Source organism: Microcaecilia unicolor, chromosome 11 (genome assembly GCF_901765095.1).
Source record: "Microcaecilia unicolor chromosome 11, aMicUni1.1, whole genome shotgun sequence".
Taxonomy (NCBI): Eukaryota; Metazoa; Chordata; class Amphibia; order Gymnophiona; family Siphonopidae; genus Microcaecilia; species Microcaecilia unicolor.
In genome coordinates this window covers 151586652-151607012 of record NC_044041.1, presented here as the reverse complement: position 1 = coordinate 151607012, position 20361 = coordinate 151586652, and the positions used below count along the sequence as shown (strand labels likewise).

The following is a 20361-nucleotide window of genomic DNA, read 5'->3' as shown; positions in this document are numbered from 1 at the left end:
CTAGGTCATTTATAAATATGTTAAAAAGCAGCGGTCCCAGACCCCTGCAGGACCCCACTAACTACCCTTCTCCACTGAGAATACTGACCATTCAACCCTACTCTTTGCTTCCTATCTTTCAACCAGCTCTTAATCCATAGTAATACCCTACCTCCGATCCTATGGCTCTCCAGTTTCCTCTGGAGTCTTTCATGAGGCACTTTGTCAAACGCCTTTTGAAAATCCAGATACACAATATCCACCGGCTCCCCATTGTCCACATGTTTGTTGACCCCCTCAAAAAAATTAAGTAGATTGGCGAGGCAAGACTTCCCTTCACTAAATCCGTGCTGACTTTGTCTCATCAGCCCATGTTTTTGTACGTGCTCTGTAATTTTATTCTTAATAATAGCCTCTACCATTTTGCCCGGTACTGACGTCAGACTCACCGGTCTATAATTTCCCAGATCTCCTCTGGAACCTTTTTAAAAAATCGACGTAACATTGGCTACCCTCCAGTCTTCCGGTACCACACTCGATTTTAAGGATAGATTGCATATTACTAACAGTAGCTCTACAAGTTCATTTCTCAGTTCTATTAATACTCTGGGATGAATACCATCAGGTCCTGGTGATTTACTACTCTTCAGTTTGCAGAACTGGCCCATTACATCCTCCAAGTTTACAGAGAATTCGTTTAGTTTCTCCGACTTGCCTGCTTCAAATATGCTTTCCGGCACCAGTGTCCCTCCCAAATCCTCCTCGGTGAAGACCGAAGCAAAGAATTCATTTAATTTCTCCGCTACGGCTCGGTCATCCCTGATCGCCCCTTTAACACCATTTTCGCCAGGGGCCCAACCGATTCTTTAGCCGGCTTCCTGCTTTTAATGTATTTAAAAAAAATTTTTACTATGTATTTTCGCTTCTAATGCTAACTTTTTTTCAAAGTCCTTTTTTGCTCTCCTTATCTCCACTTTGCATTTGGCTTGGCATTCCTTATGTTTTATCTTGTTACTTTCAGTCGGTTCTCGTCTCCACTTTCTGAATGATTGTTTTTTGATTCTAATGACTTCCTTTACCTTACTGTTTAGCCACTCCGGCTGATGTTTGGTCTTTTTTTCCCTTTTTCTAATACGCGGAATATATTTGTCCTGTACCTTCAGGATGGTGTTTTTAAACAGCATCCACGCCTGATGCAAGTGTTAATTAAGGTGTGGGGAAGTAGAATACTTGCATAGGTTGCTGAGTCAGCTTCAAAGAGTCTGTTTAAAAGAGGCCCCTTAGATTCAAAACTATATAAAGAGGAAAGGTCCCACTGAACTTTCTTTCTGAGAAGTTACAAGAGAAGAGGACATTTCTCTGGTAAGTGAACATTATTTTGCTTTGTGCTTTGGGAACTTATAGATTCGGGTTTAAAGGAGGAATTGTAGGTTAGTGTTAGGCAAAATAAAAATATAAAAAGCAAATTTTATCAACTAATCTCCATAGTCTTTTCCACTTAGTTTTAAAAACATTGTACCACAGCATTAACAGATAGAATCTAGCAGGATCCAGTTTAGTATTAAGGGGGAATAAAAAGAGAGAGAGAGAGAGAGGGAAAAGCAAGCAGGACCTAATTTAGTATTAAGGGGGGAATAAAAAGAAAGAGAGAGAGAAAAGCAAGCATCATTAACTAGTTGCCATAGTGTACAAACCCTTTTCCCATAGTTTTAAACTGAAACCTTTTCTAGAGGTAAAAACTAAACAGCCAAAAACTCTTGTTCTAAAAGTCAGTTATTTTCTGTTCCTTGGCTGCTGGAGAGGTAGATCATCCAGCGACCTCAAATAAGTGTTAATTAAGGTGTGGGGAAGTAGAATACTTGCATAGGTTGCTGAGTCAGCTTCAAGGAGTCTGTTTAAAAAAGGCCCCTTAGATTCAAAACTATATAAAGAGGAAAGGTCCCACTGAATTTTCTTGCTGAGAAGTTCCGCGAGAATAGGACATTTCTCTGGTAAGTGAATGCTATTTTGCTTTGTGCTTTGGGATCGTAAAGATTGGGGTTTAAAGGAGGAATTGTAGGTTAGTGTTAGGCAAAATAAAAATATAAAAAGCAAATTTTATCAACTAATCTCCATAGTTTTTTCCACTTAGTTTTAAAAACTTTGTACCACTGTATTAACAGAACCTAGCAGGCACTGCAGGATTTAGTTTAGTCTTCCCACCCACCCTCCCTAACATCCGCCCACCCCTAGGACAACTCTTCATTTAGAGTCAGTTATTGTAATTAGGGTAATAAGCAAGGAGTGCTCTAACAGAGTTTTAAATACATTTCAATACCATCTAAGAAGGAAACACTAAATAAATCATACAATATACTATATAATCTAAAAGACACATTTATATTAGGCTAATATCCTTAATACTGTAGCAAGTTTTAAATTATTGAAAAACTCAAAAACACTAAGATGGAGTCAGCAGTCCAGCAGCAAGAGGGGTGCTATCCAGTCTTTTCCATTGAGTGTCACATGTATGATTATCTCCCAGTTGGTGAGATGTCATATGGGTGTGCCCGATGCAAAGAGCTCCTAGCTCTCAGAGAACATGTCCGTTCTCTTGAGGCTAGAGTAGCAGACTTGGTGGAGCTGAGGGAGACAGAGAGGTACATAGAGGAGACCTACAGGGATGTTGTAGAGAAGTCCCACCTCCACTCTGGTAGCCTTTGTGCTACCTTGGAGGAGAGAGGTCTCCTAGAAGGAGAGCATCACCCTGGTGAAGTAGGAAGTACTCATGTAGCCAGGACCTGCCCACCAGAGGATGTACTATCCTCTCGCACCGAGGATATGTCTTCAAGTGCTGCCCGGGAGAGAAAGGTTAGGACAGCTGTTGTAGTTGGTGATTCGATCATTACGCATATAGATAGCTGGGTGGTTGGTGGACGTGAGGATCGCCTGGTGACTTGCCTGCCTGGTGCGAAGGTGGCGGACCTTACGCGTCACCTAGAGAGGATTTTAGATAGTGCTGGGGAGGAGTCAGCTGTCTTGGTACATGTGAGTACCAATGACATAGGAAAATATGGGAGAGAGGTTCTGGAAGCCAAAATTAGGCTCTTAGGTAGAAAGCTCAAATCCAGATCCTCTAGAGTAGCATTTTCTGAAATGCTACCCGTTCCACGCTGTAATAGGTTGCTGGGCGTTGCTCAGCCTCTAGGGCTATTCGCCCTTCTCAGCAGCCTTTAGCATACAAGTCTTGTTCAACAAAGAAACAAACAAAAAAACACATCAGGATCAAATACAACCTTTTCCCTTTTATTGTTCTCTCATTCAGCTTGGGAGAACTCAGCCCAGGCTTCAGCCGCTGGTTCCCCTTTTCGGTTTCCTGGGGTGGAGCGGCTCCAAAAGAGAGAAACCCTAATTCAGTCCCCCCCCGGGCTTGTTATAACCCAGGCACCATACAGCCTGGGTTCAAAAAAAAAACACCCAAAAACAAAACAGCTCAGGACACCTTGGTTTTTATAAATCCACAGTTCAGGTAACCAAGCGCTCAAAACAGCACTATACCTTGGCTCTTTAAATCCACAGTTCAGGTAGCCAAGCGCTCAAAACAGCACTATACCTTGGCTTTATAAATCCACAGTTCAGGTAACCAAGCGCTCAAAACAGGACTATACCTTGGCTTTATAAATCCACAGTTCCTCTGGCTTTGCGCGGGCTCAAAGCCTGGGGTCCCACCCACTTGGTCAGACTTTTACTTACTCTTCTGACCTCCTCCCGCTTGACCCCTTTTTCTCGGGCCCGTTTAGCCAGGGACTGTCCTACCTCTGTGTGTTTCTCTGGGCCAGGGCTGATATATCCATGGGCTCCTCCAGGGTTTGCTCTGGTACTGTCAGCTCCATGGGCCAAGGCCCAAACTCCTCTTTCTCCTTTCCAGGAGCCCAGTCCATACTCTCCTCGCCCCACCCTCTCCCCAGCTGCTCCTCATTTTCCTCATTAACCCTTTCGGGCTTTTTCTCTTCTTTTTCCCACCTGTTCCACCTCTCTTTCCCCAGGTTGGAGAATTAGTATTACTCCTTCTCCTGTAGCCCCCTTCTGGTGACTCTTGTGAATGCACCCTGGTTTGTCTCTCTTTTTCCCAAGGTGGCTGCTGGGATTTGTAGTTCTTGCCCCTAAGTTGTCTCTTGGGAAAAAGCGGCCGGTAAGGGAGAATCTCCTCTGTGTCTTTTTGGGGGTTGTAGGATCTGGTTCCCTGTGTTTCTCTCAGGTCCCTATGGTTTTCCACATTCCCTTTACATACCCCCCCCCTTAAGCTCGCCTCTCTCCCTTTTCTTTCATTTGCTCCCTTTTCTTCGTCTACCCGGGATAGGGCGTCCACATGAGCCAAACACTTCCCAGGACGATGCTCCACCTCATATTGAAATGGCTGTAAAGCTAGGTACCATCGCATTAATCGTCCATTATTGTTTTTCATCATGTTCAGCCATTTCAATGGAGCATGGTCCGTTACCAGTTTGAATTTTTTTCCTTCCAAATAAACATTACATTCCTGTATGGCCCACCGTATGGCCAAGCATTCCTTCTCTATTGTGGAGTAATGCTCTTCATGGGGCAATAATTTTCGGCTCAAATATAACACGGGATGTTCTTCCCTGTTATGCTCCTGGGATAGTACCGCCCCCAACCCCCTCCCTGAAGCATCCGTTTGCAGGATAAAGGGCCTCTCGAAATCTACTGCCTTCAAGACCGGCTCTTGACACAGGGCCTTCTGCATCTGTTCAAAAGCCGTCAGTTCCCCCTCCCCCCATCTCAAATGATCAGGGTTCTTCCCTCTTAGCATGTCCGTTAAGGGGGTGGCCATAGCTGGAAACCGAGGGATGAAACGGCGGTAGTACCCTACCATTCCCAGGAAGCGCCTCAATTGCTTTTTGGTGTTTGGGCGGGGAAACTCCTGTATGCTTTTAACCTTATTTATCAAGGGCCTCACCTCCCCTCGGCCCACATTGTAACCTAAATACTTCACCCGAAATTGCGCAAAATGACATTTCTTTGGGTTCAGGGTGAGTCCTGCCTCTCGGAAAGCCTGCAGCACCGCCCCTACCTGTACCACATGGGTATCCCATTCCCCACTGTGTATGACCACATCATCCATGTACGCCGCTGCGTAGGCCTGATGTGGTCTAAGAACCCGATCTAGCAATCTTTGACAGCTCGCAGCTGCTGAATTCAGGCCAAAAGGCAACCTTTTGAACTGGTACAGGCCCATGGGTGTGCTAAAAGCTGTCTTTGCCTGAGCCCCGGGAGTAAGTGGGATTTGCCAATACCCTTTTGTTAAGTCCAGGGTGGTGAGATATTGGGCGGTTCCTAACCGGTCCACCAGCTCCTCAATATAGGGCATAGGATAGGCGTCTGCCCGAGAAATGGTGTTCAGCTGGCGGAAATCGATACAGAACCGCCACTCCCCCTCGGGCTTGGGTACTAGCACCACGGGGCTGGACCAGGGGCTATTGGATTCCTCAATCACCCCAAAGTTTAACATTTCCTGCACTTGTTTTATTACCTCTTGCCTTTTCATGGGAGAAAGCCTATAGGGTTTTTGTCGTACTATCTTTCCCCTCTCCGTTACTATGTCATGCTGCACTAGCTAGGTACTTCCAGGGCAAGCTGTTAATACGTCCTTAAACCTTCTTAGTAAGCTCCCTAACTCCTTTTTTTGTACCGGGGTCAAATGGGGATTAACCCCCGGCTCCCCAGGCTGGAAGATATCCCTTATTTGGGGGCCCAACTCCTCTCCCTCTTTTTCTTCCACCCTAGCCTGTAAGCCTACCCTGGCTACCCAGGGTTTTATCAGGTTTACATGGAAAGTTTGGACTCTTCCCTTCTCGTTTTCTACCTCATACGTGAGGGGGCCTAGTCGCTTCTTCACCACCCAGGGGCCCTTCCACCTAGAAGCGAACCTATGCGGGTCCTCCGAGATTAAGATGAGGACTCTATCCCCTGGTTGAAACTCCCTTTCTTTAGTACCCCTATCATAATATTCCTTTTGGAGAATTTGGCTCTCTTCGAACCTCTCCTGGGAATATTCTTGTATCTTACCTAATCTTGCCCTCAGATCCTGTAAGTACTCGACTACTGACTGATCAGTGGCCTCTGGGGTTACCCACTGTTCTTGCAGTATGTCCAAAATGCCCCGGGGCCTCCGGCCAAACAGGAGTTCAAAAGGGGACACTCCTAAGGAGTCGTGCACCTTTTCTCAGTAAGCGTATAACACAAAAGGCAGCAGTTGGTCCCAGCTGGTCCTATCTTCCCCTAGAGCTCTTTTTATCATGCCCTTTAAGGTTTTATTAAACCGCTCTACCATCCCATTGGTTTGGGGATGGTAGGCCGCTGTACGGAGATGTTGTATCCCAAACGCCTCCCACACTTGCTTTAGGGTCCTGGACATGAAGTTGGATCCCCTATCTGTCAGAGCTTCCCGGGGAAAACCCACCTCACAGAATATTTTTATTAGCTCCCGGCCAATAACTTTAGCGGATATGCTCCTTAAAGGCACAGCCCATGGGTATCTCGTGGCCATATCCATTACCACCAACACATATAAGAAACCCCTTTTTGATTTCGTGACTGGGCCAATAATATCCATTGCTATCCTTTTCCCCGGCTGTTCCACCCTCGGAATAGGATTTAAAGGGGCTTTGGGTGGGAACCTGTCTGACACCTTCTGACAGTTGGGGCAGGACTTACAATAATTTTCCACCTCCCTATAGACTCCCGGCCAATAAAATCTAGCCAAAATCTGAGTCAAGGTGGCTTGGGTGCCCTTATGCCCACCTAACGGGTGATCATGCGCGAGCCTTATGACCAGGGGACGGAAAGCCTGGGGAACTACCAGCTGTCGCCCCCCCTCAGGGCTCTCCCAGTTTGGCACTTGCCGATATAAGATGTCCCCTTCTATCCGGAACCCCGGAGCCTCTTGATCTTCCCCCTGTCGAGCCCTCCCCCAGGCATATTCTAATGTCGGATCATTTGCCTGTTCCCTGTGAAATTGAGGAAACTGTTCCCTCAGTTCTTTTGGGGCTACCGGTAGATAGCTTTCGGCCCTCACCTGCTCCAATGCCTCCTGTCTACCCCTCTTCTCCTTTTTTTTCACGGCCTTCCCTTTTCTCTCTTTTCCCGGCTCCCCTAAGACCTCACCCTGGAACGGAAAGATATCTTCTATTCCCTCTTCCTGCCCCTCTAGGTCCCGAAGAGCCTGAGCCCGAGTAGTTACCCATACTCTTCTCTCTCTAATACAATCGGAAAAAGGGGGCCAATCCCTTCCCAAAATCATCTCCTGGGGTAACCTTGGAAGAACAGCCATAGCCATTTCTATGTCGCCTGTGGGCCCTTTTAGGTTCACTCTATGGAGGGTGTATCGTGTACTGGCCCCATGGATACACTGTATTGCTACTGCTCCCTCATAGGTATCCCGTCCCCTATTCCTCCTCCCTCTTATTCGGTCCCATAACCGCCGGGAGATCATGGACTGGTCTGCCCCGGAGTCCAACATGGCCACTACCGGTAAACCTTCCACCTCTAAAGGGGCCGTATACCTGGGTTTAAATCCCTCGTTAACCTGGGAGATCCATCCCTCCCGACCCGGGCAATCCTTCCTGAAATGCCCCGTTCTCCCACACTTATAACACTTCTGTACCCCATAAGAGGCCACCTTCTTTTCCTCCCATGGGAGCCCTCGTTTCTTTTTCCCCAGCCAAGTGGAGTCCGGCATCCCTTCCTTTTGCCCCATCTTGGAGGAGCCACTTTTGGTACCCCCACCCCCCTGGGGTCGGGGCTTTCCCCCCTCCCTCTCGGGTCCTCCCCAATGTTGGGCTTCCAGATACCACTCCAACCCGGCAGTCACTCCCTCAACTGTCTTACAGCCTCTTTTTACCAATTCTGCTCTTATTTCTCCAGGTAGGCCTTGGAGGAATTGCTCCACCACCAATTCTTGGAGAATTTCCTGGATAGTGTGGTGGTCGGGCTCTAACCATCTTTTTAATAAGTCCATCAACCTATTGGCCACAGCTTTCGGGGTTTCTCCCTTTTCCCACTTAGTGGCGCGAAACTTCCGCCTATAGGCCTGGGTACTAAGGCCATAACGGTCCTTAATGGCCTCTTTCAGCCTCCCATAGTGGGCAGCATCGCCGGGAGACAGGTCTCTAAAGGCGGCCAGGGCCTCCCCTGCCAGGGAAGGGACTAAACGCATGGCCCACTGTTCTTGTGGCCAACTAGCAGCCACGGCCACCCTTTCAAAGGCTGTTAGGAAATCATCCACATTGTCCTGCTCTGTTAACTTTCCCCAGGTCAGTGTGTTCATGGATAGTGTTCCTACCGCACCGCTGTCTCCCGTCCATGGTCCTAAGGCTGCTGGGTCCATGTCCCTTGGAGCGGGGATCCCCCTCTGAAAGAACTCCTGGAGCATCTTTAGCACCGGCTGCTGTTGGTCTCTCGCCGCCGTCAAGGAGTCCTCCACCATCTTAGCTGTTAGTTCCTGCTGTTTTTGGAACTGCATGGTCATCCACGCGAAGATTTCCTTCGGATCCATCCCCTGGCTCCCGAACCGCCTCCTGGAAGAAAAAAAAAACAGAGGACCACTCCAAGTGCGATTTCCCCCACTTCCTTGGGTCTTTCTAAGATCCCTCCGGCCCCCCCCCCCCCACCTGTCTAGGCCCCGCTTACCGGAACCCCAGATGGGTCTGCGCCTTTATCAGCGTTGGCCCCTCCGTCGGGCTTTTCTGCTGGGCTGGTCTCGACCTCCTCGAGCGACAGGTTCAAAAAAAAAAATTAGATCCCACTCCTGACACCAATTGTAATAGGTTGCTGGGCGTTGCTCAGCCTCTAGGGCTATTCGCCCTTCTCAGCAGCCTTTAGCATACAAGTCTTGTTCAACAAAGAAACAAACAAAAAAACACATCAGGATCAAATACAACCTTTTCCCTTTTATTGTTCTCTCATTCAGCTTGGGAGAACTCAGCCCAGGCTTCAGCCGCTGGTTCCCCTTTTCGGTTTCCTGGGGTGGAGCGGCTCCAAAAGAGAGAAACCCTAATTCAGTCCCCCTCCCGGGCTTGTTATAACCCAGGCACCATACAGCCTGGGTTAAAAAAAAAAACACCCAAAAACAAAACAGCTCAGGACACCTTGGTTTTTATAAATCCACAGTTCAGGTAACCAAGCGCTCAAAACAGCACTATACCTTGGCTCTTTAAATCCACAGTTCAGGTAGCCAAGCTCTCTCAGAATGGCAATATAACTTGGCTTTTTTAAATCCACAGTTCAGGTAGCCAAGCGCTCAAAACAGCACTATACCTTGGCTCTTTAAATCCACAGTTCAGGTAGCCAAGCGCTCAAAACAGCACTATACCTTGGCTTTATAAATCCACAGTTCAGGTAACCAAGCGCTCAAAACAGGACTATACCTTGGCTTTATAAATCCACAGTTCCTCTGGCTTTGCGCGGGCTCAAAGCCTGGGGTCCCACCCACTTGGTCAGACTTTTACTTACTCTTCTGACCTCCTCCCGCTTGACCCCTTTTTCTCGGGCCCGTTTAGCCAGGGACTGTCCTACCTCTGTGTGTTTCTCTGGGCCAGGGCTGATATATCCATGGGCTCCTCCAGGGTTTGCTCTGGTACTGTCAGCTCCATGGGCCAAGGCCCAAACTCCTCTTTCTCCTTTCCAGGAGCCCAGTCCATACTCTCCTCGCCCCACCCTCTCCCCAGCTGCTCCTCATTTTCCTCATTAACCCTTTCGGGCTTTTTCTCTTCTTTTTCCCACCTGTTCCACCTCTCTTTCCCCCAGGTTGGAGAATTAGTATTACTCCTTCTCCTGTAGCCCCCTTCTGGTGACTCTTGTGAATGCACCCTGGTTTGTCTCTCTTTTTCCCAAGGTGGCTGCTGGGATTTGTAGTTCTTGCCCCTAAGTTGTCTCTTGGGGAAAAGCGGCCGGTAAGGGAGAATCTCCTCTGTGTCTTTTTGGGGGTTGTAGGATCTGGTTCCCTGTGTTTCTCTCAGGTCCCTATGGTTTTCCACATTCCCTTTACAACGCGCAGGGCCCAAGAGACAGGCAGAGCTCCGGAGTCTCAATGTGTGGATGAGACAATAAGTACATAAGTAATGCCACACTGGGAAAAGACCAAGGTTCCATTGAGCCCAGCATCCTGTCCACGACAGTGGCCAATCCAGGCCAAGGGCACCAGGCAAGCTTCCCAAACGTACGAACATTCTATACATGTTATTCCTGGAATTGTGGATTTTTCCCAAGTCCATTTAGTAGTGGTTTATGGACTTGTCCTTTAGGAAACCGTCCAACCCCTTTTTAAACTCTGCTAAGCTAACAGCCTTCACCACGTTCTCCGGCAACGAATTCCAGAGTTTAATTATACGTTGGGTGAAGAAAGATTTTCTCCGATTTGTTTTAAATTTACTACACTGTAGTTTCATCGCATGCCCCCTAGTCCTAGTATTTTTGGAAAGCGTGAACAGAAGCTTCACATCCACCTGTTCCACTCCACTCATTATTTTATATACCTCTATCATGTCTCCCCTCAGCCGTTTCTTCTCCAAGCTGAAAAGCCCTAGCCTCCTTAGTCTTTCTTCATAGGGAAGTCGTCCCATCCCCGCTATCATTTTAGTCGCCCTTCGCTGCACCTTTTCCAGTTCTACTATATCTTTCTTGAGATGTGGTGACTAGAATTGAACACAATACTCAAGGTGCGGTCGCACCATGGAGTGATACAATGGCATTATAACATCCTCACACCTGTTTTCCATACCTTTCCTAATAATACCCAACATTCTATTCGTTTTCCTAGCCGCAGCAGCACACTGAGCAGAAGGTTTCAGTGTATTATCGACGACGACACCCAGATCCCTTTCTTGGTCCGTAACTCCTAACGTGGAACCTTGCATGACGTAGCTATAATTCGGGTTCTTTTTTCCCTCATGCATTACCTTCCACTTGCTCACATTAAACATCATCTGCCATTTAGCCGCCCAGTCTCCCAGTCTCGTAAGGTCCTTCTGTAATTTTTCACAATCCTGTCTCGAGTTAACGACTTTGAATAACTTTGTGTCATCAGCAAATTTAATTATCTCACTAGTTACTCCAATCTTTAAATCATTTATAAATAAATTAAAAAGCAGCGGTCCTAGCACAGACCCCTGAGGAACCCCACTAACTACCCTTCTCCATTCTGAATACTGACCATTTAACCCCACTCTCTGTTTCCTATCCTTCAACCAGTTTTTAATCTACAATAGGACATTTCCTCCTATCCCATGACCCTCCAATTTCCTCTGTAGACTTTCATGAGGTACCTTGTCAAACGCCTTTTGAAAATCCAGATGCACAATATCAGCTGGCTCCCCTTTGTCCACAAGTTTGTTTGCTCCTTCAAAGAATTGAAGTAAATTGGTCAGACAAGATTTCCCCACACAAAAGCCATGTTGACTTGGTCTCAGTAATCCATGTCCTTGGATGTGCTCTGTAATTTTGTTTTTGATAATGGCCTCTACCGTTTTCCCCGGCACCAACGTCAGACTCACCGGTCTATAATTTCCCGGATCTCCCTTGGAACCTTTTAAAAAAATCGGCGTTACATTGGCCACCCTCCAATCTTCCGGTACCATGCTCAATTTTAAGGATAAATTGCATATCACTAACACAATGGTGCAGGGAGGAGGGTTTTAGATTTGTTAGGAACTGGGCAACATTCTGGGGAAGGGGGAGCCTATTCCAAAAGGATGGGCTCCACCTTAACCAGGGTGGGACCAGGCTGCTGGCATCAGCATTTAAAAAGGAAATAGAGCAGCTTTTAAACTAGAAATGGGGAGAAGGCCAACAGTCGCTCAAAAGCGCATGGTTCGGGATAAGGTATCTTTCAAAGATATCACCAAAACAGGGAAGATAGGGTATCCTGATAGTGAGATTGCAAAAGAGAACATACAGTGGGGGAAATAAGTATTTGATCCCTTGCTGATTTTGTAAGTTTGCCCACTGACAAAGACATGAGCAGCCCATAATTGAAGGGTAGGTTATTGGTAACAGTGAGAGATAGCACATCACAAATTAAATCCGGAAAATCACATTGTGGAAAGTATATGAATTTATTTGCATTCTGCAGAGGGAAATAAGTATTTAATCCCTCTGGCAAACAAGAACTAATACTTGGTGGCAAAACCCTTGTTGGCAAGCACAGCGGTCAGACGTCTTCTGTAATTGATGATGAGGTTTGCACACATGTCAGGAGGAATTTTGGTCCACTCCTCTTTGCAGATCATCTCTAAATCATTAAGAGTTCTGGGCTGTCGCTTGGCAACTCACAGCTTCAGCTCCCTCCATAAGTTTTCAATGGGATTAAGGTCTGGTGACTGGCTAGGCCACTCCATGACCCTAATGTGCTTCTTCCTGAGCCACTCCTTTGTTGCCTTGGCTGTATGTTTTGGGTCATTGTCGTGCTGGAAGACCCAGCCACGACCCATTTTTAAGGCCCTGGCGGAGGGAAGGAGGTTGTCACTCAGAATTGTACGGTACATGGCCCCATCCATTCTCCCATTGATGCGGTGAAGTAGTCCTGTGCCCTTAGCAGAGAAACACCCCCAAAACATAACATTTCCACCTCCATGCTTGACAGTGGGGACGGTGTTCTTTGGGTCATAGGCAGCATTTCTCTTCCTCCAAACACGGCGAGTTGAGTTCATGCCAAAGAGCTCAATTTTTGTCTCATCTGACCACAGCACCTTCTCCCAATCACTCTCGGCATCATCCAGGTGTTCACTGGCAAACTTCAGACGGGCCGTCACATGTGCCTTCCGGAGCAGGGGGACCTTGCGGGCACTGCAGGATTGCAATCCGTTATGTCATAATGTGTTACCAATGGTTTTCGTGGTGACAGTGGTCCCAGCTGCCTTGAGATCATTGACAAGTTCCCCCCTTGTAGTTGTAGGCTGATTTCTAACCTTCCTCATGATCAAGGATACCCCACGAGGTGAGATTTTGCGTGGAGCCCCAGATCTTTGTCGATTGACAGTCATTTTGTACTTCTTCCATTTTCTTACTATGGCACCAACAGTTGTCTCCTTCTCGCCCAGCGTCTTACTGATGGTTTTGTAGCCCATTCCAGCCTTGTGCAGGTGTATGATCTTGTCCCTGACATCCTTAGACAGCTCCTTGCTCTTGGCCATTTTGTAGAGGTTAGAGTCTGACTGATTCACTGAGTCTGTGGACAGGTGTCTTTCATACAGGTGACCATTGCCGACAGCTGTCTGTCATGCAGGTAACGAGTTGATTTGGAGCATCTACCTGGTCTGTAGGGGCCAGATCTCTTACTGGTTGGTGGGGGATCAAATACTTATTTCCCTCTGCAGAATGCAAATAAATTCATATACTTTCCACAATGTGATTTTCCGGATTTAATTTGTGATGTGCTATCTCTCACTGTTACCAATAACCTACCCTTCAATTATGGGCTGCTCATGTCTTTGTCAGTGGGCAAACTTACAAAATCAGCAAGGGATCAAATACTTATTTCCCCCACTGTAGTAGATCAGGTGTCCTTAAATAAAAATAAAAATCAGACAAAAGATTGCAAATTAATACTGTCAAGTACTGAGCATGATGTAAATAGTTTGAAATGTCTATATGCGAATGCCAGGAGCCTAAGAAATAAGATGGGAGAGTTAGAATATATTGCACTAAATGAAAAATTAGATACAATAGGCATCTCTGAGACCTGGTGGAAAGAGGATAACCAGTGGGACACTGTCATACCGGGGTACAAATTATATCGTAGTGATATGGTGGATTGAATTGGTGGAGGGGTAGCATTGTATATTAACGAGAGCCTTGAATCAAAGAGATTGAAAATTCTGCAGGAAACAAAACACGTCTTGGAATCACTGTGGATTGAAATTCCATATGTAAAGGGGAAAAGGATAGTGATAGGAATGTACTACCGTCCGCCTGGCCAGGATGAACAGACGGATGCAGAAATGTTAAAGGAAATTAGGGAAGCAAACAAACTGGGCAACACAATAATAATGCGTGATTTCAATGACCCCGATATTGACTAGGTAAATGATACATCGGGACACGCTAGGGAGGTAAAATTCCTTGATGAAATCAAGGACAGCTTTATGGAGCAGCTGGTACAGGAGCCGACGAGAGAAGGAAAAATTCTAGGCCTAGTCCTTAGCGGGAGATAATGGTGCTGAGGTCACTTGGTAACAGTGATCCTAATATGATCAGATTTGATATTAGCTTTGAAGTTAGTATACGTGGGAAATCAAATACGTTAGCGTTTAACTTTATAAAAGGAGACTATGATAAAATGAGCTCCATCCTTGGCCTCCTTCAAATCCGGGCTAAAGGCCTACCTGTTTGATGCTGCTTTTGACTCCTAACTTGTCACTTGTTCATAACCTTTATCTTGTCTTCCTCTCTTCAATAGACCCTTTTCCCTATGTGTCCTATCTGTCTGTACTACCCTTATCCCTTATTTGTCCTGTCTGTCTGTCCTGATTTAGATTGTAAGCTCTTTTGAGCAGGGACTGTCTTTTCTTCATGTTCAATTGTGAAGCGCTGCGTACGACTGGTAGCGCTATAGAAATGATGTGTAGTAGTAAAATGAGAAGAACGGTGGAAAGAAAACTTAGAGGAGCGACTGCGAAGGTCAAAAATTTACATCAGGTGTGGATGCTGTTCAAAAACATCATCCTAGAAGCACAGGCCAAATATATTCCGCGTATTAAAAAAGGAGGACGGAAGACCAAATGACAGCCAGCGTGGTTAAAAAATGAGGTGAAGGAAGCTATTAGAGCTAAAAGAAAATCCTTCAGAAAATGGAAGAAGGCTGGAAAATAACAAACAGCATAAGGAATATTAAGTCAAATGCAAAGTGCTGATAAGGAAGGCTAAGAGGGACTTCAAAAAAAGATTGCATTGGAGGCAAAAACATATAGTAAAAATTTTTTTTAGGTATATTAAAAGCAGGTAGCCAGCAAAAGAATCGGTTGGACCGCTAGATGACCGAGAAGTAAAAGGGGCAATTAGGGAAGACAAAGCCGTAGCGGAGAGATTAAATGAATTCTTTGCTTCGGTCTTCATAGAGGAAGATATGGGAGTGATACTGGTGCCGGAAATGGTATTCGAAGCTGACAAGTCAGAGAAACTTAATGAATTCTCTGTAAACCTGGAGGATGTAATGGGGCAGTTCTACAAACTGAAGAGTAGCAAATCTCCTGGACAGGATGGTATTCATCCCAGAGTACTGATAAAAACGAAAAATGAGCTTGCAGAGCTATTGTTAGAAATATGTAATTTATCCTTAAAATTGAGAGTGGTACCGGAAGACTGGGGGGTGGCCAATGTAACGCCGATTTTTTTAAAAGGTTCCAGAGGAGATTCGGGAAATTAAAGACCGGTGAGTCTGACGTCGGTGCCAGGCAAAATGGTAGAGACTATTATTAAGAACAAAATTACAGAGCATATTCAAAAGCATGGATTAATGAGACAACATGGATTTAGTGAAGGGAAATCTTGCCTCACCAATCTACTACACTTTTTTGAAGAGGTGAACAAACATGTGCATAAAGGGGAGCCGGTTGATATTGTGTATCTGGATTTTCAGAAGGCGTTTGACCTCATGAAAGACTCCAGAGGAAATTGGAGAGTCATGGGATAGGAGGTAGTGTTCTACTGTGGATTAAAAACTGGTTAAAAGATAGAAAACAGAGAGTAGGATTAAATGGTCAGTATTCTCAATGGAGAAGGGTAGTTAGTGGGGTTCCCTAGAGATGGGAATAACTAGTGAGGTAATTAAATTTGCTGATGGCACAAAGTTATTCAAAGTCGTTAAATCGCTGGAGGATTGTGAAAAATTACAAGAGGACCTTACGAGACTGGGAGACTGGGCGTCTAACTGGCTGATGATGTTTAATGTGAGCAAGTGCAAAGTGATGCATGTGGGAAAGAGGAACCCGAATTATAGCTACATCATGCAAGGTTCCAAGAAAGGGATCTAGGTGTCGTCATTGATGATACGTTGAAACCTTCTGCTCAGTGTGCTGCTGTGGCTAAGAAAACAAATAGAATGTTAGGTATTATTAGGAAAGGAATGGAAAACAAAAATGCGGATGTTTGTATCGCTCCATGGTGCGACCTCGAATATTGTGTTCAATTCTGGTCGCCGTATCTCAAAAAAGATATAGTGGAATTAGAAAAGGTGCAGAGAAGGGTGACGAAAATGATAAAGGGGATGGGACAATTTCCCTATGAGGAAAGGCTAAAGTGGCTAGGGCTCTTCAGCTTGGAGAAAAGGCGACTGAGGGGAGATATGATAGAGGTCTATAAAATAATGAGTGGAGTTGAACGGGTAGATGTGAAGCATCTGTTCATGCTTTCCAAAAATACTAGGACTAGTGGGCATGCGATGAAGCTACAATGTAGTAGATTTAAAACGAATCGGAGAAAATATTTCTTCACTCAACATATAATTAAACTCTGGAATTCGTTGCCAGAGAATGTGGTAAAGGCGGTTAGCTTAGCAGAGTTTAAAAAAGGTTTGGACGGCTTCCTAAAGGAAAAGTCCATAGACCCTTATTAAATGCACTTGGGAAAAATCCAGTGTTTCTGGGATAAGCAGTCTAAAATGTTTTGTACTTTTTTGGGATCTTGCCAGGTATTTGTGATCTGGATTGGCCACTGTTGGAAACAGGATGCTGGGCTTGATCGACCTTTGGTCTTTTCCAGTATGGCAATACTTATGTACTTATGCACTTATGTAGTTTATCTTGTTGGGCAGACTGAATGGATCGTACGGGTCTTTATCTGCCGTCATTTTCTATGTTACTATGTAACAGTATTGTTTGTCTGAAAACCCATTAGAGAAGGGATAAACAACATGAGAATGGTACAGAATTGGAATGTTTAAGTGTGTGATTTACAGCTAAAATGCTTGCCAGAATACTTTAGTTAAAATGATCACTGAGAGTATTGTTGTAAAGTGTGACGCAGTTAGAATGCTGTGTGATTTACGCAGTTAAAATGATAACTGAGTGTGCCGTGTCGTCGTAAGTGTGACGCAGTAAGAAATGAAGAAGGGAGAATTAACAAAAAGAAAGTATTTAAAATTATGTTTGCACTCATTTGCAGTGATTAATTGCACATAGATAAATCTTATAAGATTCAAGGACCATTTCAGGCAGGGAAACTTTTAAACTGTCAGATATAGGAATGTGTTAATTACTTAGCTTTTCCAAGTAGTGCATATCAGGAAAAATGACCTTTAGTGAAGGGAAACGAGCAACAGGTTTTTTTTTAAAACAAGCTTTTCACAACACAGACTGCCTTAGATCTGTGGCCAGTGAAACTAGAAGTAGAATTAAGTGTCTCAGGGAATTAAAATTATGCTAATAAGATCTTTTGCCAAAAATAAATGGATTTGGCAAAAACACTGGGGTTTTAGAGCCGTAGAGTTTTTAGAATTAGAAAAGAAAATATAAAGAACAAAATCAGGGATTGGGTGAATTCCCTTACTGCATGAAAATGCACGTGCTCTAGTGGACACTGGAGCTGAGGCCACTTTAATATATGGGAATCCATGTAAATTTAAGGGTCAGAAAGCTGTTATTACTGGGTTGCGGGGAAAAAAAAATTGAGGCTGTACAGACTTGGATGGCATTAAAAATTGGAAATCTACCTAAAAAAGAATATAAAGTTATGATTGTGCCTGAGTATATACTGGGTATAGATATATTAAAAGGTTTGGCATTAACATTAGATGAGAATACCAGGGGGGGGGGGCACCTTGAGATCAGTAAAACTATAAAAGAGTTAATGGAGAAGGGGGTTATTAAAACTAGATACTGAGCAATTAACTATAGGACATATAGTTGTCCTGAAACCCGAAATACCAATAATGCAATGGATTCAAAGTTCCCCGAAAATCCATAGGATAGGGCATGCACAGGAAGCCAGCATAATTAAGTGGAAATGGTATATTCAGGAGAGAACGAAATCAGGAATTGGAGGAATTCCCTTATTGCATGAAAAAGTGTCAGCCCTTCCAGAAAGAGGATAAATTGGGCTAGAGCCTCTGGAACAGGTGGAAAGCCCAGTCAGGTGGGGAAAAGTTCAATGAACTAATGAGGCTTTGAAAAGTGAGAATTTAGGGCAATGTTATATATATATATATATATATATATATATATATATATATATATATATATATATATATATAAATTCATGGCCTGTGGCAAATGGATTAGTCATGTGGCTACCTTCTTGGTACAAAAATAACTGGAAAATTAATATCAAAGATTTGTGGCAAGCAGAGAATTGTGGCAAGACATTTGGAATTATGTATAAAATACTAATGTTATTGTTTTTTATGTAGATGCTCATTGCAAGGGTGATACTCTAGAACATCTCTACAGCGCAGTGGCTGATGACTGTGGAAGAGCCAGATAATTGCTCAGGTTTGGTGAAATGGGTGCACCAAAAATATGAACATCTGGGAAGAAAGGCCACTTACAGGTGGGCAACAGATTGTGGTATTAGTTTAATTATGAATGTTATTAAAATTGTTATTGTTGAATGTCTGGCCTGTTAATACCACACTAGGCGATCTGTTCCCCACATATCTAAGAGGTAATTAAAAAGGGGAAAATTACCTGAACAAATTTGTTAGATGGATTAGACAGAACCTTTACCCAATTTGCAAGGATGTAAGAATGTGTGCACATCAGTAGATAATTATTCTAGATATGTAATTGAACATCCTTGCAGGCAACACTATTAAAACTTTAGAATTCATAATTGATAATGGTTCCCATTTTGGAAGGCTAATTGGTGCAACAATATGCTTCAGACCATAATATATATTGGAGCAGGTTTAATTGAACAAATGAATGGTCTGTTGAAACAACAAATACGTAAAATAGGGGGATCATTAAAGAATTGGAATATAAATTTGGTAGAGGCCTTAAGGATACTTAATAATTGGCCTATTGGGGAGGTATAAACACCCCAAATGCGAATGTTTACTCCTAACCTACAAGTCTTGACTACCAAACATGACTAATTAGGATATTGGGGAAATTATAGCAGGAGCTATGATGCCCTACAGGGCCACTCCAAGAGTGGCAGGGCTGGATTTATATGCTCTACAAATGGTTAAATTGTTACAAAGAGATATTTAAATAATAAATACAGGTTTTGGAAGGGGTGATTGATACAGACTATCAAGGAGCAGTAAGGGTTATACTTAATTACCAAAGTCCACATGATGTGTTAATTCAGGCTAATGATAGAATTGCTTAATTATTAATATTACCCGTGTTACAACCTGGAATTGTGAAGGTGGATCCACCCACCACCTTTACCACACAAGGGGATAAAGGCTTTGGATCCACTAATCTGTCTGCAGGTGCAAAGGTGTGTGTTACCCAAGAAAATGGGCCCCCACAGCCTGCTGAAATTATTGCCCAAGGGGCGGACAATACCATCCTGATCCTCCAATCTGGGCGGGGACAAAATGGACTTATGTCCCAGCGAATAAATGTTACCTTAGAGAGTAATTAATCTGTTAATATGTTTCATTTATAGATCCTTGTAAGAGTCAGTATAAACCTCCTTCTTATGGTGTCTTTGGGTATTGCCATTACCCCCGGTGGACGACTACATCTTACCACCGAAAGTCAAGGCAAGCTGATTTGGCAGTGGGAGAATCAGAGTGAAATCTGACATACATGTTCAGCTAACTAGATGTGTTCTGTGGCAACTGTCAACAACACTCAAATATGGAAAGAAGTCCTGTCACATGAATGAGTTTAATATGACTTGCACAAGTCAGAGACAGACAATACAGTATTGTTGACACAAAAATGCGGACATTGTTGACATTTACACCATTAGCAAATGTTTAAATTCTTCTTGTAGGAACACTACACCTATGAAGACCTGTGTAAAAACTGTAGTACTCTTGATTGTCTTAATTGTAAAGTAAAGTGAGCTTGGTATGATACATTCTTAAGAGCTTTTGGTACAGGTGTAGAGATAATAAATGCTATTGATGCTGAAACTTTAGACAAAACAAAATGTATTAGAACTGATATTAATCAGCTTATTATTTTTTAATAAGCTAAAGGGTTTTTTTAAAATTATACTCAGATAGTTGATTATACTCAGATAATTTACAAGTAGGAATTAATATAGCATAATTTACTACTTGCATGTTGTAACATTTATTTGCCTTTATACAATGGAATAAGGCTCAAGATGACTAACTCTGAACACTTGCGGAGGTGAATTTCACCGGCGGGTTCCTTCCACAACCTGATTAATAATTTCAAATACTGCCTTGTGCACTGACCTTTTTTG

General features: G+C 44.1%; 1 long non-coding RNA gene across 1 annotated transcript in view; it reads left to right on the top strand.

The window, feature by feature from the left end:
* The window catches only part of LOC115481134, a 28423-nt gene extending 8402 nt beyond the window's left edge, over positions 1–20021 (top strand). Inside the window, exons 2-3 of the long non-coding RNA XR_003943894.1 lie at positions 18377–18516; positions 19588–20021. This is a non-coding gene — a long non-coding RNA (uncharacterized LOC115481134). The remainder of the gene's footprint in view (positions 1–18376; positions 18517–19587) is intronic.
* Positions 20022–20361: the final 340 nt, after the last annotated feature.